Here is a 16,080-nt window from a genome sequence, read left to right as displayed (position 1 = left end):
GTTATCTCCCTTCCAAAACTGTGAATTCATCCCCAACCCAGTTAATGTCAAAAGGCTAATTTGTTTAATTTCTCTCTTGATTCCCTGCCAAGATACACAGTAGCTGCTAAAACAGTGTCCTGTGTCAGGCTCCCCTAGATGGGAGCCTCTTTACACACTGGACTGAATCTTTAATGTACTTCCGGTTCCTGATCTGTTCTAGGACTTAGTGCGTGCTCCGTAACTATCTTAGATGAAAATTCCTGCAGGATCAATGGCTAAGATAGAGGACTAGAATATACTCTTAGAATTCTAATTGCCAGGTTCTTTGTGGGTTATATTTCAGACTAGCTCAAACCAAAAGTGAGGCCACGTGATCACTTACTCATCTTTTTGACCCAGTGAAATGCAGCCCTAGCCCTTGGGATTTGTAGCACCTAAGTATTTTTGACTTTTGATTGTTTTTTTTCTTGTTGTGCAAGTGAGAACCACATACATGGTATAAAGTATAGAAAAGTACTTTATTGGTACAGTAATATAACATATCAGTTATTGTTGTTATCATTATGCTCAAGGACAGTTGGTTTATTGTGAAAGTACAACGCCTTCCCAGATTACAGTTAGGTTTTGTTATAAGGGTTGTTTGTTTTGAACTTGAACCGATGAAAAACAGTATTATAATTGGTAGTTAGTTCAGTCAAAGAAAGGATGCTTAATCTACCACATGACCAAACTCTCATTGCTTGGACTTGAATGAAAAAAAATATATAGATATAGATATGATAATGTTTAATTTAGGCTCCCCAGAGCCCGGTCAATTTGACACATAAAAGGAACCATGACAACCCTAGAGTCCAGTTTTGACCTCGTATTTTTCTCCCTCATAAAGACTTTGGCCCACCACACTAATCTGGATAAGTGATTTCTAGAATGTTAGATTTCATGGACTAGATGCTTTTCTAAGAAAACAGAAATGTGTGAGCTAGAAGGAGATTTCCAGTGCCTTATTTTGCCAGGCAAGACCATTTAAAACACAATCTATTTCTATCTACTATCCACATTATTTTGTAAAAGATGTCTCTTACTGGCCACATTTGATCAAGGTGGACATTCTGAACCAATCAGTAGTGGCCTGGGGTGGATGTTCGTATGGTATGAATCTAGCTGTCTGGATCATCATCTGTTCATTAAGAAGAAATGGTTGTTCCTATACATTTTGAGTATTTTCATTGCATCGTCTACGTCCTTATAGTTTTCTTTTAATAAGACATGTTAAAAAGGAGTAGGGTGAGAGAGAATAAGATGAAGAGAAAAGAAAATGGATGGAAAAGTACTGGCATGTCTTACATTTTTCATAGTTACTAGCTTAAAAAGATGGTTGTGATACCTATTTGTTATATTTGAATCTATTTTTTCCTCAGGCTACTATAGGACTAAGTAGTAATTGATGGGTTTTCAATATATTAAGAATTGTAAGTCATATATGGCTGTGAGGATAAATACTTTTTGCTTTGACATCTTGTCTTTTGAATATTCGCCTTTCAGTTGTTATTGAATAACATTTTGGTTTTTAAATTAAGTTTGCAGTAGCATTTATATATTATGGGGAGTTTGATTTACTCGGCATAAATATTCTTAGCAGTGATAAGACGCATAAAAGCTATATTTAAGATCCACTCAAAATGATAAGGTCATGTTTAATAGAAGATGCCTTAAAGCAATTTCTGAAAAATAATCTTAATTAAGCATTAGTATTAGGCTGTTGGTTTGTTTTTGACTTTAATTTTATCATGGTTAAACTAAATATAAGATAAAAATTAAAATTTGATAAAACCCAGACTCTACAATTTGTCTTTTTTAAGCAAATCAGTGTTCAGGTAAATGAAAACATATATTTAATTATTAACTGAATAGTATTTTATATTTAAAAAAGTGAGTGACGTCCTTGTTTTAATTCACTTTCTTAAGCTTCTTAAAAGACCATCTTATTTCCTGTTTTCTAGTCTTCTTTCTAACTTACTGATTATTTAATGTATAGACTTTTTGATTCATTTATTATTGATCTGACAAACATATATTGAGCACCTGTTTACATAGGTATTCACTTGGGGCTAAGGACATAATGACGACTAAGTTGTGATTCCTGCTATCAGGTAGTCACTATGCAGGTGGTAAGACAAGTGTATGAGCCAGTTTAGAAGGTATGGCAAGAGCTATGATAAAGTTTGAATCAGCCAGAGCATTGGGAGAAAATGTGTGAGATATAATTGGAATAAAGGGAATCTTCGGGTCTTTGCTGAATGGGCTGGATATAAACTGAGGCATTTCAAAGCAAATAAATATCAAATACAATTATCATTTAGCTTTTTGGGAGGCCCAAGATTAGAAATAGCAATATTATTGAAACTACATTGCTTTGATCTCAGGGGAAAACAGTGTCAGGTCCAATATAGATGATTTCTGTAGTTTCTTTTCACCCCTGAGAATTTATGATTCTAATATACACTTTGGTGTGAATATTAACTATTGTATGATAATGCTTTAGTTTTTGAACACATATAAAAACAACGTATTACTGATTTACTCACAACTGAGTTTATGTAAGGGTTGTGTTGAGGTTCATTAAATATTGGAATGTTTTGTCAAGTAAGGGTATAACTCATATTATCTGAAAGCCTTAAGCCCTAAAAAACCCCCTCAGTTTATTCTAAATAATCAAGGCGTGGGCCTAACCTGGATCAATTTCAGTGTGATCAGGAGAGGTAAATTTCAGCATGACCCACATCTCCTCTTACTATAACCATCATCCCAACGGGAAGAAGTCTGGATAAAGACATCTGTTACAAAGGGTGCTCCTCCTTTGCCCCTCTGCACAACTGATCGCATGAGGTGTGGACATTTGACCAAGTCATACGTTGCGGTACTGAGAGGAATAGCCAGTTAGCCTTGGTGTTGGCTCTAAGAGTTGGCATCACAGCCTCCTCTAGTTGAGTGCAAGCTAAAGTTATGAGGGAGCAGAAACCATGAGGAAGCAGAGGAAGTTCTCTGTGGAGACTGGAGTATAAAGATGAAAGGAGGTTGGAAGGTAAGACATCAAGCAGCCATAAGGTGTGCCCTAAAGAGCAGGTGAGGAGTAGGTACCCTTGACCTTCATGCCTTTTCAGCTCCGCTCCTGTAAGACCCTGCTGAACACTGTTTCCATGGTGTGACTGCTTCTCCAGGGCTCCTTACCTTCTGATGTGTATGTCTGTGTCCATGTACGTAAGAGAGAAAGAAAGCTTGAGTTGGTCTATATTCGTTGAAACCAAAGAACTGATAGTCTGAAAAGCCTGTTGAGTTGTGGCTATGGTTTTTCCTGCTGGGAACCAGTTTTACCAAACACATGGTCATATCTGGACTGTTTCTCCTGGTGCTGAAAACCGTGGCCCGTGTCCTTCCCTGGAAAACTTCACTGTTGGCTCAGTGTCCGAAAGGGGAGCTGGTGACCACAAGGGAACCTCACCAGCCTGAGTTTCTTCCAATGCCTGGATGGTCCCATCAGAAATGGGTGTGTTTGCTCTATTAAAATAAAAGCTAAATTATTGTTTCTTTGGAAAGCCCAAAATATTTAGCATTTTATGTCCTCATTAGTCATAAAAACGTTTACCCCTCTTTTATTCTTATGGGGGAAGTTGAATCTATCTACGCTAACAGTAACTCAGTAAAAGGTAGCACGTTGTGTCAGTGCATCCAGACCAGTTGCATAGTCCTTGGTCTCTGAGGGCAGAACGCCGCATTTCAATATGACTTCTTGTCATACTTCACGTGTGACATTTGGCATATCATGCTCCCTGGGTATCAGTTTCCTCATTCGGTCAGTGCAATTTTGTCTTTTTGTTTGGAACTGTGACAGCAGTTATGTTGTATAATTATTAAATGAGTGAGCTCTGGAACCAGTATCCTAGCTTCAAATCCTGGCTCCTCTCTTGGTTAGCTGTGTGATCGTAGGCAACATATGTGATGTATGTGGTGACTCTGTGTTTCAGCTTGTGCATCTGTAAAATGGAAGGAACAACGATGCGTATTTATAGGCTGTCGTGAGAGGTAAATATGTTAAAACGTGGAAAGCACCGATACAAAGCCCCGTAGTGCCTGGCACGTAGCAAGAGCTCAGAAAAGCGTTTACAGGAAGTGTTTATTATCATAGAGTGCTTTGTAAATTCTACGGCACTGTACACATGTGGTGACGTTGAAACAAAGGTTTCTTGAGGCACAGAATGATGTGTTTTGAGTTAATCTTCGAAGCACCTACAGTTGACGGCTTGCTAATGGTTGAGTCTGTAATTTCTCTCTCCTTATATAAAGACCCATTACGTGGAAATGGTCCAGAAATGAGCTCTCCTATGGGACTAAGCAGTTTTATGAAAAAGCTTTTATCACCATTGCCAGACTTGCAGGTAAGGAGAATGCATTCGTTTCTAGGGATTTTAACTTGGCACCTTTCATGGACGCTAAATTTACTCTGAAAAGAAAAAAGAAGAGAAAAAGCATCTGTTCTTCTTGTGCTGGCAGAGGTAGCAGAGAATGGTTCTCTTTGGCATCCTCTAATTTACTTAAGCTCTTTTTCTTCCCCCAGGCAGGTAAGTGGTGAGATAATTGATGAGGCTTTCTGGTTCCATGCACTTGGGTGTTTCTAAAGCAAGGGTGAAACATGGAAAGAAAATTTGTTTTAAAGTATAGTTTTTAAAAGAGAATAAGGCAGAACCTCCCAGAGTCTTTTTTTTAGTTATTGTCTTATTCTATGTAAATCTAATTCTTTTTACAGTGCAAAACAGATATTTTATATGACTTCGTGGTCAAATAGAGAATATCTTATAAGATCTCCTTTTGTGTGTCATACCTCTTCTGTTTTATTAGTGAGGCAGATCGCTTCTCAGTTGTTAGGAATGGGAGACCTCAATCAACTGTAACGTTTCTCCTCTATCCCCTTTATGCAGAAATTTTTCTGTGTCATAAAAACTGGTGGATGGAGCAGTACTTACAAATACGTTTCCACCATCATTTATCTGCAGGTAGGCATTTTCTATTTGAAACTTCATGGGATTCCTTTTACCAGAGTTTTCCTAAGAAGGCTGGAGCTGTTTTCTGTTTGTTTTGTTTTGTTGTTTTTCTGGTGTCCTTTAAACTTTGCTCCTCTAAATGTGAACATCAACCAGCAGCATCAACGCCAGCATCACCTGGGAGGTTTTCAGAAATGCAAAACTTTAGGCTCCACCCCAGACCTACTGAATCAGCGCCTATGTTTTTAAAACATATCCACACAATTCTTGCGCACGTTAACATTTGAGAAACACGACGTTGAAACATCCGAATTCCATTTTCCACAAGCTTTCAGGATGTGTCTCTTCACGCCAGGATGATGGCCTAGATCAGTATTTCCAAAATTAAATTTGAGAGGAGGTGTTGCAAGGCAAATGGTGTATTCGCTTTCTGTTTACTGCTGTAAAAAATTACCATAAAAGTTGTGGCTTAAAACAATACAAAACAAGATAGATTATCTTACAGTACTAGAGGTCCAAGACCAAAAGGGGTCTCTGATGTCTAAAACCAAGGTGTCTGCAAGGCTGTATTCCTTCTGGAGATTGGAATGAAGGAGAACTTGATTCCTTGCAGTTTCCAGATCCTGGAGGCTGACCCCATTCCTTGGCTTACGGTCACCTTCCATCTTCACAGCCGGTAGTGTAGCATCTTCGAATCTCTCCCTAACTCTTCTACTCCCCTCTTTCACTTACAATGACCCAGTGATCACTATGGGCCCACTAGATAATCCAGGAGCATCTCCCCACCTCAAAGTCAGTTGTCTAGCTATCTTAATTCCATCTACACCCTTACATTTTCCTTGCCATGTGATGTAACATAATCAACATTTCTGGGATATAAGGATTGGGCATCTTTGGGGTGTCATTATGCTGACTACATAAATAGGATCTGTGAACTAGTAAATCTGGGCAACATTGATTAAACATAACTAAGAAGGTATCTTCTATGCAGGACTTCTAAAAATCTTTATTAAAATCACATTATGAAACACCAAGAGTGAGATAGACTGTGCAATAATCCCCAAATATATTTAGCCAAATACTCTTTTATTCACATCTACAGGAGTGGGGCTTCATTTGGGAAATGTGGACCAGAGGAATTTCCCTTCTTCCTTTCCATCCTGTCCAAGGATTAACCAGCACACAGTGGAGCCCTGGGCTTGGCGATTTAGGACTGTTTTCGTCACTGGACCTAATCTCAAATTCCTTTAATTGTAGGCAGGTTACTTTACTTTTCTGTTTCAATTTTGGTTGGTTTATTGGGAAACCTGTATTCACATCTTTAACCTACCACTTACTCTTTATATGGCCTTGACTTTCATCTCTCTAATTCCAAGTTCTGAGTTGTGGGAAATGTCAAGAACATGAGCCCTAGGGTCAGACAGCCTGGGTTAGATGCTAATGCTGTCACCCTACGACCTAGAAAAAAGGGTCTTTTTCTTTATAACCTCTTTGTGCTTCAGTTTTCACATCTGTTAAATGAAGGCAAGAGTGGTCTCAACCTCATAAAAATGTGAATTTAAATTAGATAGTGTACATGAAATGTGAAATACAAAGCTTAGCACACACTAAGTTCTCAGTACAAGTTTGGATGAGGATTTTACTTTTCAGTTACTATTATTAATAGAAAATAAACACAAACACCAAATTCATATGCAAACAAGTAAATAGTTTAAGAAGAATGAGCCCCATGCTTCATGGGGCGATCTTCATTTAACGCATATGAAATAGTACTTTTGACTCTAAAAAACCAGAAAGAATTCAAAGTGAAGACTTAACTGTTAAATGCAAACCAACCAGTGAGAAGAGTTTGGAAAGACATTTGGCTGGATGAGTTGAGTTTAAAGGCTTTGGGACATTATTTGGAAGAAATGCTTTTATCAGGAGTGTCATTTCAGGGCTTCCCTGGTGGCGCAGTGGTTAAGAATCCGCCTGCCAATGCAGGGGACACGGGTTCGAGTCCTGGTCCGGGGAAGATCCCACATGCTGCGGAGCAACTAAGCCCGTGCGCCACAACTACTGAGCCTGCGCTCTAGAGCCCATGAGCCACAACTACTGAGCCCATGTGCCACAACTACTGAAGCCCGCATGCCTAGAGCCCGTGCTCTGCAACAAGAGAAGCCACTGAACTGAGAAACCCACGCACCACAATGAAGAGTAGCCCCCACTCGCCACAACTAGAGAAAGCCCACGTGCAGCAACAAAGACCCAACACAGCCAAAAATAAATAAATAAAATAAATTTTAAAAAAATCATTTCAGTTGAGTATCAACATACATGTAGCCTATTGGAGCCAAAATCACTGAAAGATTCTTCAAACTTCTACCCATGGATTTTTACTGGCAGTTAAAAACTTCTCAAAGAAGAATTATTGACAACATAAAACACTTCAGCAGTTTTGTTTTTTTTAAAGAAATAACATGGAGTTCCTGACCTGATATTTTATTTTAAAATTCTAATAAAACCAATTTTATATGAAAGCTGATTCCAGCAACATATTAATCAAACCAATTCAGAAGATTAGCTCTTGTAATTAAAAGTGCTCTCTATACCTTTGTAAGGTGACAGTTCAAATATAACTGGAACTACAGTGTCAGTATCTTTCTGAGGAAGGAAAGCATAATAGAGAATCTTAATTTGTCTCTACAGCATCCTAATAACTCATTAAGTTATGATAGAAAAATGAGCTTTGAAGGAAATTGAGAGAAACACACTAATTTCCCTAGGTTTAATTAGCTAAGTAGAAATCCCAGTACTCATAAGCATAGATATACATGGTCACAAAATACTGATTACCAAAGTACCAGAGTAGTTGGCTTCAAGAGTGAGGAGTGTGTGGTGTGTGTGTGGTGTTCATGTGTGATGTGTGCCTGGGTAGTATGTGTGGGGTGTGTTTGTGATGTCTGTGCATGTCTGTGTGTGATGTGTGCGTTGTGTGTGGTGCATGTGTGTGATATGTGTATGTGGTGTGTATATGTGTGTGTGTACACGTGTGCTTTCTCTTGGATCTGCACACTAGTGCAGAGGACCAATGCTAACAGTCAAACTGGACAGATATGTCTTAAAATATCAGTGCTCTATTACATAATTATAATAATAGGAGGGGCTCTGTCATCTGCTTTGAACAGGGAGATGCAGTTTGCGAAAGTTTTGACCAGGTGTATTTACAAGTTGTGACACCTTCTGCCTCTTTATTGCAATCTGTATTTAATCAAGTCTCAATAGAGCACTGCCTAGGGAACCTAGGGCTGGCTTTTCATGTTCAAACTCAGGTTTACTCCACCTGAGGCTTTGGGGCATGACTAGTGTGAGGCGGTACCTTGTATTTTGATTTGCGTTTCTCTGGTAATTAGCGCTGTTGAGCATCTTTTCGTGTGCCTGCACACCTACTTTTGAAATCAGACTTAATTTACCACCTGGCTAGTCTTGGGAAAATCACCTTCTCACCTTTTCTTCCATTTATGAAACAAAACTATTGTTTACCTTTGGTGCACTTAGCCTGTCTGACACTCAAATCATTTTTTAACAACTCTTTACGTGACAAAAAAAGTTTCAATAATAATCATGAAATGAAATGAATAATAAGAGTAATAATGGAAGAAATTCTAGCAGTAAAAATCTTACTTTATTGCATTTCATATGTCTGCATGCTTATAATAAAATAAATATACAAATAAAAATTACAGTATAGAATAGAAAAACAGTAAGAGATGATACATTTTAAATACATTATCTTTTTTTAAAAAAAGGGAAAGTATTGTACCTCCATATTGTTTGGCCCGTTATAGTAACAAATAACAGCCCGGTTTCTGTCTGGAAGCTTTAACTTCTGCGAATTTGTCAACTGTTTTGTAAAAACTGATCTTTGCATACGCGTGTTCAGTAGACACCTTAGCCAGATTTGTTCATCTGTGCTTGTTCAAAGTTGATCAAAGAGCACTTTTTATTAATTTTATTTCAAAAAGGTTTTTTTCCCACAAGAAGCAATAGATATACAAATAGTAAAACTCTTAAAGATAACCATAAAATTCAAAATTCATGAAATTCCCATTTCATCAGAAATTCCTGAAATTGCCAGAACACCGATATCTTCGTTTCTTTGAGATTAGTTTTTCCAATGTCTCCACATTTGGAGATATTTCCTTAAAATACCTTTGTCAAAAATTAATCGTAAACATCTATCATATTTTGTAAGACCTTCTGAATTTTCTGTTTCTGTAAAATTACGTAAAATGGTGACCGATACCAGTTATTGACATTAATCCATTGCTTTAGAACAGTTAACAGAACGGAAGTATTTATTGCAGTGTTTCTTCGTCTTTACAATCACTGTGATATGATTGATAATTGCAAATGTACTGTTTAAGAATATGCGATATTAGAGGAGTTGGAGGCAAGAGCTATGCCTGCTGTGAGCTTGGATTATCCCTAACTGTAATGAACTTACTCTTGAAATGAATACATGTTAAGTGAATCTGTGTATATCAGGAGCCAGCTGCATAATTTGGGATTCTCTGAGTTACGTTACAAGTAGAATACAATGTTTGTTAAAGAATAAGTGATAAAAATGGTGCTCATTTGGAGCTTATGTATATATTATCAAAAGAATAGTCACTGCGACTGTTTAGAACTTAGACCAGGGGTCAGTAAGCTTTGATTTATGGGTTAAATTTTTTCAGCTGCCTATTGTTATAAATAATTTTTTAAATGACCATTTTTTACACATCTTCTAAGGAAGTTGGCTGCTGTCATGCTGCAACAGAGTTGAGTAGCTGCCACAGAGATCACGTGACCTACAAAGTCTGAAATATTTACTCTCTGACCCTTTACAGATCCTGACTCCCATCCACCAAAATTTTTTGGAGCGGAGCGTTTTTTCCTGCCGTCGTTTAGAATGGCTAGCCTATGGTTGTAATAAAAAGCAGAAAACTTGTCATTTCTTTTTAAAATTCCCTACAGATGGTGCATCTTTCGTTGCCTGATCATTTGCACCACCCCACTGCAGTATGCCTCTGATTCAACCTGTAGTGTTTTGGTGTTATTTGATTGAATGAAGGTCATCCGTGAGCACCTTCATTCAGTTGGGTCTAGGACACAGTAAACCTCCCATGCTTCTTAGTGTGCTTTCCCTTCCAAAAGCACACAACCGTAAATTATACGGGGAGATAGTCCACAAACACACAGGTAGTACACTCTAGGTAAAATGTTGTAAGGGGCAGTGAGCATATACATTACAACATCCAGGTAAATCCCTATGTCCCAGAGGACCAGGCAGAACTGAGTGTATATTCTACGACTGCCGAAATTTTAGACGCCTCTAACTTCCACATAGTCCACTGCTTTTTAAAATTTCAGTGTGATGTCAACCACCCCCCACCTTTTTTTTTTTTTTTTTCCTGCGGTACGCGGGCCTCTCTCACTGTTGCGGCCTCTCCCATCGCGGAGCACAGGCCCCGGACGCGCAGGCTCAGCGGCCATGGCTCACGGGCCCAACCGCTCCGCGGCACGTGGGATCTTCCCGGACCGGGGCACGAACCTGTGTCCCTTGCATCGGCAGGCGGACTCTCAACCACTGCGCCACCAGGGAAGCCCCAACCTCCCCCTTTTTAGTTTTTATTTTATATTGGACTATAGTTGATTTACAGTGCTGTGTTAGTTTCAGGTATACAGCAAGGCGATTCAGTTATACATATACGTGTATCCTTTTTCACATTCTTTTCCCATTTAGGTTACTACAGAATATTGAGCAGAATTCCCTGTGCTACACAGTGGGTCCTTGTTGGTTATCTGTTTTAAACATAGTATTGTGCATACATCAATTCCAACCCCTTTTGATACGACAGCTCACACTTTGGTCTGAGAGGAATACAGGATTCTTGATTTTTTTTTTCTTTTTTTTTAATGCCTTGCCACCTTCTATTTACCATCTTTCCTTACGGAATTTTCTCCTTCCCATTTATCTTAGAGTAATTCCTGAAGCCCATCAGTGATTTTAGTGTGTATACAGCGTTTGTAGCTTAAGTCTGTGTGATGTCATTAGCAGGTAACGTGGGTTGAATTCACGCCGTATATGAATATATGGCTTTGGCCAAAAAGTTCGTTCGGGGTTTCCATGACATGGTACGGACAACCCAAACGAACTTTTTGACCAACCCAGTAGAAACTCTCTTTAGATGTGGATGATTGTGTGCATTCGTTTGATTCTTTTAATTCACAACACTGTCAAAAGGTAGCAATCCAGATCCGATCCTAGTCTCTAACTAAGGTATTTGAATGACACAAACCGTGTACCTTCTGCTCTAGGGAGGGAAATTTGCCAGAGCTACCTTAATGCTCAGAGCTCACATCATCACAAAGGTGGTTGCTTGGTTCAACCTAAATTAAAACCCATATTCATTTTTACAAGATTACGTGCATTTTCTTAATATTTTGCGTTAAACATTTAACATCTGGTTGATTAGACTTATCTTGTATAATCACATTTCAAGATGTAATTTGACATTGTTGGGACAATCGATAAACTTGAGCCTTGTGTGATTGCTGCCTATTATACTCTGGGTAGAAAAATTCATTATCTTCCCTTGTGGGTGTTGCTGGGACACTAACCTGCAACTCTGTTTACCAGAAGCAATCCAACTGCAGGCTCAGTTGCTTCGAAAGCATGGGTTTTATTTTTATGCACGCAACATCGACTTCTCATTAATTTTTATTTCATTTATGCAGTTTCAGTAACCCTTTGCATATGCAATGACAGGTGACTATGATGCCCTATCCTCTCTTATTCTTTTTTTCTCCCTTTTGTTAACCAAAACATAAAGCATTAAAACCTGCCCATGGTTTATTTAATCATTCATGTCTCTGTCTAGGATTTGAGGATATCTGCATTCATGTCTCTTCCTTTCTTCTCGCTTATATTGAGGTCATTAAAGGTGTGATTTTATTTATTCCTTTTTTTATATAAATTTCTGTATTTATTTCTGGCTGCGTTGGGTCTTCGTTGCTGCGCGCGGGCTTTCTCTAGTTGCGGCGAGCGGGGGCTACTCTTTGTTGCGCTGCACAGGCTTCTCATTGAGGTGGCTTCTCTTTGTTGCGGAGCACAGGCTCTAGGCATGCAGGCTTCAGTAGTTGTGGCACGCGGGCTCAGTACTTGTGGCTTGTGGGCTCTAGAGTGCAGGCTCAGTAGTTGTGGTGCACAGGCTTAGTTACTCTGTGGCATGTGGGATCCTCCCGGAACAGGGCTCAAACCCGTGTCCCCTGCATTGGCAGGCGGATTCCTAACCACTGCGCCACCAGGGAAGTCCTGTTCCTCTTTTGAATATACTCTGGGTTTGAGGATGAAAAATCTTTCATTTCTATTATCAAATCACAATAAAAATGAATAGGTCACAAACGGCACGTATATTTGCAAATACACTGAAGAAAAAATGTCATCCTGGTTTAATATGAACAGCCTCTTCTTAGAACAGGACTTCAGCTTTATCTGGTGCAGCTTTGAGTAAAACTTGGGAGATGGTTGAAGGATCTGTTTCCCGATTCCTGGATAGAAGGCTTGTACCCCATCTAAACCAGCGTGGTTGATAATATGGAAGGAGGTGAATGAGATTATTTCAGAACAGTCTTGTCAATAAGCCCACATCTCATTTGCAAATGATACACTGACGTGTCTGGAGAGATTTACAGCAGTAAATTCTTCGAAGTCTTAAGTGACCTAAGAATTCAGGAAGTATTGATTTCCGAAACTCGCTGGCCTGGTGTGTGGCTTGGGTTCTTGTGGGAATCCTCTAAAGGAAACAGAAGAAGTGTGAGCGAGATTTCTCCAAGGGCAGACCAGTAAATTGGAACATGGAGGAATCCACTTAACATGTCTTATTCTGTCCAAGACCCTTGGAAAACTCAATGAACTCTTCACTCCTTCACTGTTAACCGTTCAGTCATCTCCTGGGACGTGGGAAGCATTTATACAAAGCCACCCGATTTAGTCACATAGATGAAGATTGTGTTGTGATCCAGCATCTTGCTTTATCTCTTGTGCTTAAAGAAGTGTTATATGTTAATCCCCATAAAATAGATAACCAACAAGGACCTTCTGTATAGCACAGGGAACTATACTCAATATTTTGTAATAACCTATAAGGGAAAAGAATCGGAATCCCTTTGCCATACAATTGAAATTAACACAACATTGTAAATCAATTATACTTCAATCCAAACAAGAGAAGTGTCATGTGACATAAAGCCTTAAATACTACACTCTTCAGTGAGGGAGGGGAAGAAATTCCTCTGAGCGTGTGAAAAATGGTGAGGGTGAGATATTTCTAAAGCCATTAAAGGCAGAATTCATTTGTTTCCACTTCTTTGATTTGAGACATACAGGCTGATAAATAGCAAGGTTCCTTTAACAATGATAAATGCTCACATTCTTTAAAAATGGCTTTTATTGATACGTGTACTCTTTCAAGTCTCAAGAGAACCATATTTTGCTGCAGTACTGATCTATCTTAGCAGAGACACTAAGGGGAGGTGGGGAACGAGCTGCTGAAAATAGCACAATTCTAAAAATTCAGTGTAACTTCTCTTTCAGCATGCAGAGGTCACGGTTTCAGTGACCGCGGGTCGTATGAGAGAAGTCTGATTTTGATATCCAGGATTGTAAACTGTTATTCAGATTGGTAGTGTTAATCGTATGAAAGGGACGCTTTCTTTATGTTTTCTATAAAGTTGAATTCTGTGTGTTTAAACATTCCATCAACCGTGCTGAACGAGCCTTGAGATCTGAGTACAATTATCCCTTTTCCGCTGACAGGATGAAGACTCAATTATTTTTATTCAGGACGTACAAAGAGAGAGATGTTTGTTTTTTGAAGAGGGTGAGTTCAAAATCTCTGGCACTGATTCCTTAACTGAAAAGATACTATTATAAAAGGGTTAACAAAAATGTTCGCTTGTTTAGACAAGTTTGATGGCCTCGAAGGTCATAGGAGTTTTAAGCATTCCATTTATGCTGGTTTCTTGATTCATTGAAAGAAATGTGATGGAGGAAAGAGTAAGGGTGGGATGTGGGGGGAACCTCATCAGAATCCTCAGAGCTGATGAGGAAACAGCTCTGGACTGAGGGTCAGTTGTTTGCAATTTGTGTCCTGACATGTGTTGGTGTTGGACAAATCAATGTAACTTCCAAGCTTCTGTCCTCTCATCTATAAAATGAATGAGTACCTCACCTTTCCCCACCTCCTTTAGTACTTGGTGGTGTTCAAATAAGGTTGCCAAAGGAGAAGGGGGAGGGATAAATTAGGAATTTGGGATTAACATAAACACACTATTATATATAAAATAGGTACCCAACAAGTACCTACTGTATAGCACAGGGAACTATACTCAATATTTTGTAATAACCTATAAGGGAAAATAAGCTGAAAAAGAATATATATGTATATATATATATACACATATACATATATAGACATATACATATGTATATGTCTATATATGTCACTTTGCTGTACACTTGAAACTTAACCCAACATTGTAAATCAACTATACTTCAATAAAAAAAAAGAATGGAGGAATTAAAAAGTCTTTGGAACCAATAAAGGGAGTCCTTATGGGGGAAAGGTATTACTTTAGTGAAACCAATGAGGAGTGGCATAAATCACTTATTAATTTATTCAGGAAAACTAGTAGTGTGGAGATTATTTTTTAAATTAGTACTGTAAGAAAGGCATACACAGATTACTAGGGAATTCACAAAGGTAAGAGCATATCTTTAGAACCACTGCCTTAGAAATGTAATGAAATATTAAAATGGTTCCTCCCTCTACATATATATATGTATATATGTATATATATACACACACATATATATGTATATATATTTATATATATATGCCTGCTCTAAACTCCCACTGAAGTTGAATTCTCTGGATGGATTCCCACACAGACATGCTATCCAATTATCCCCTAATTTTCAAGAATGTAAAAATGAGTGGTGATACGTACATGTGTAACTGATTATAGCAGAAACTAACACCACATTGTAAGTCAACTATACTCCAATAAAAAAATTTTTAAAGAAAGATCACACACAAAAAAACTAAAAAAATAAAATGAATCCTAAAATCAGCTTGCTCCATTTCACCCCCACACAGCCAAGTGGGAACTTGACTAAATGCAAACAGCGGTTTGGCAAAAGCGGTCATGTTTGAGATTCGTGAGCTGACCTCCTTTTTACTGTCCGGGGATGCGTAGTGGTCCATCCTTACAGAGTCGCTGCTTGGAGACGCAGTTGCTTCTGACGGCTGAGGCTGCTCAAGCCACAGGGAAAACCAGTGACTGTAAAACGTCAGGCAGTTTCTTAGTTCTTGTTCAGGGAAAGGACCAGCTTGCCTTCCAAAGGCTTCTTGAATCAGGGCATATTCTTGATTAACCCGCTCACGACCTGCCAAGTTACCAGCTGCTGAGAATAACTTGATGTTTCGTACTGGGATTTTGGTTGCAAGCAAAACTCGGAGCGTCTTCAGAGGCCATCACAGTTTTGAAAGAGAATTAAGAGGAAAAGTTGTCTTATTGGTGTGTATCCCCTTGAGAGTGAATAGGCTATTTTTCTTTTATGTTCATTTCTTTATCCCTAGCAACTAAAAGAATGCTTGAGACATGCCAGATGCTAAGTGAATTGTCTGTTTAATGCATGAATGCATGGATGTAAAATGGCAAAGAGGGTAACTCAGGGTGTAACATCACCAGCTGAGAGAGGATGAAATCAGAAATTTAAGAAGAAGAAACGTGTTAATTTCAGAGCCTCGGCTCTGATGCTGAGTTGGCCATCACCTTCCCTTTCCAGACCATTGTCAGCATCTTTAAAATCAGAGGGTGGGACTAAGTGTGCTTTCATTTCTTAGGTTCTCGGATCAAGCCAGCTAGAATACGCATGGCTCTGTTCAAGACTGCTTTAAATCTCAATGTCTCCCAAAGTAAGATGCAAATTCTTCTCAGGCACAGTGATGCCCCTGAAATTGCTGAACATATT

At 38.8% G+C, this 16,080-nt stretch overlaps 1 protein-coding gene across 1 annotated transcript in view; it reads left to right on the top strand.

Annotated features, from left to right (window-relative positions):
* The window catches only part of GRM7 (glutamate metabotropic receptor 7), an 814,585-nt gene that overhangs the window by 410,639 nt on the left and 387,866 nt on the right, over nt 1-16,080 (top strand).

The sequence above is a fragment of the Phocoena sinus genome, chromosome 11 (assembly GCF_008692025.1).
Source record: "Phocoena sinus isolate mPhoSin1 chromosome 11, mPhoSin1.pri, whole genome shotgun sequence".
In the NCBI taxonomy this organism is placed as follows: domain Eukaryota; kingdom Metazoa; phylum Chordata; class Mammalia; order Artiodactyla; family Phocoenidae; genus Phocoena; species Phocoena sinus.
Note: the sequence above shows the minus strand (reverse complement) of the source record. Positions and strands in the feature narration are given on the sequence as shown.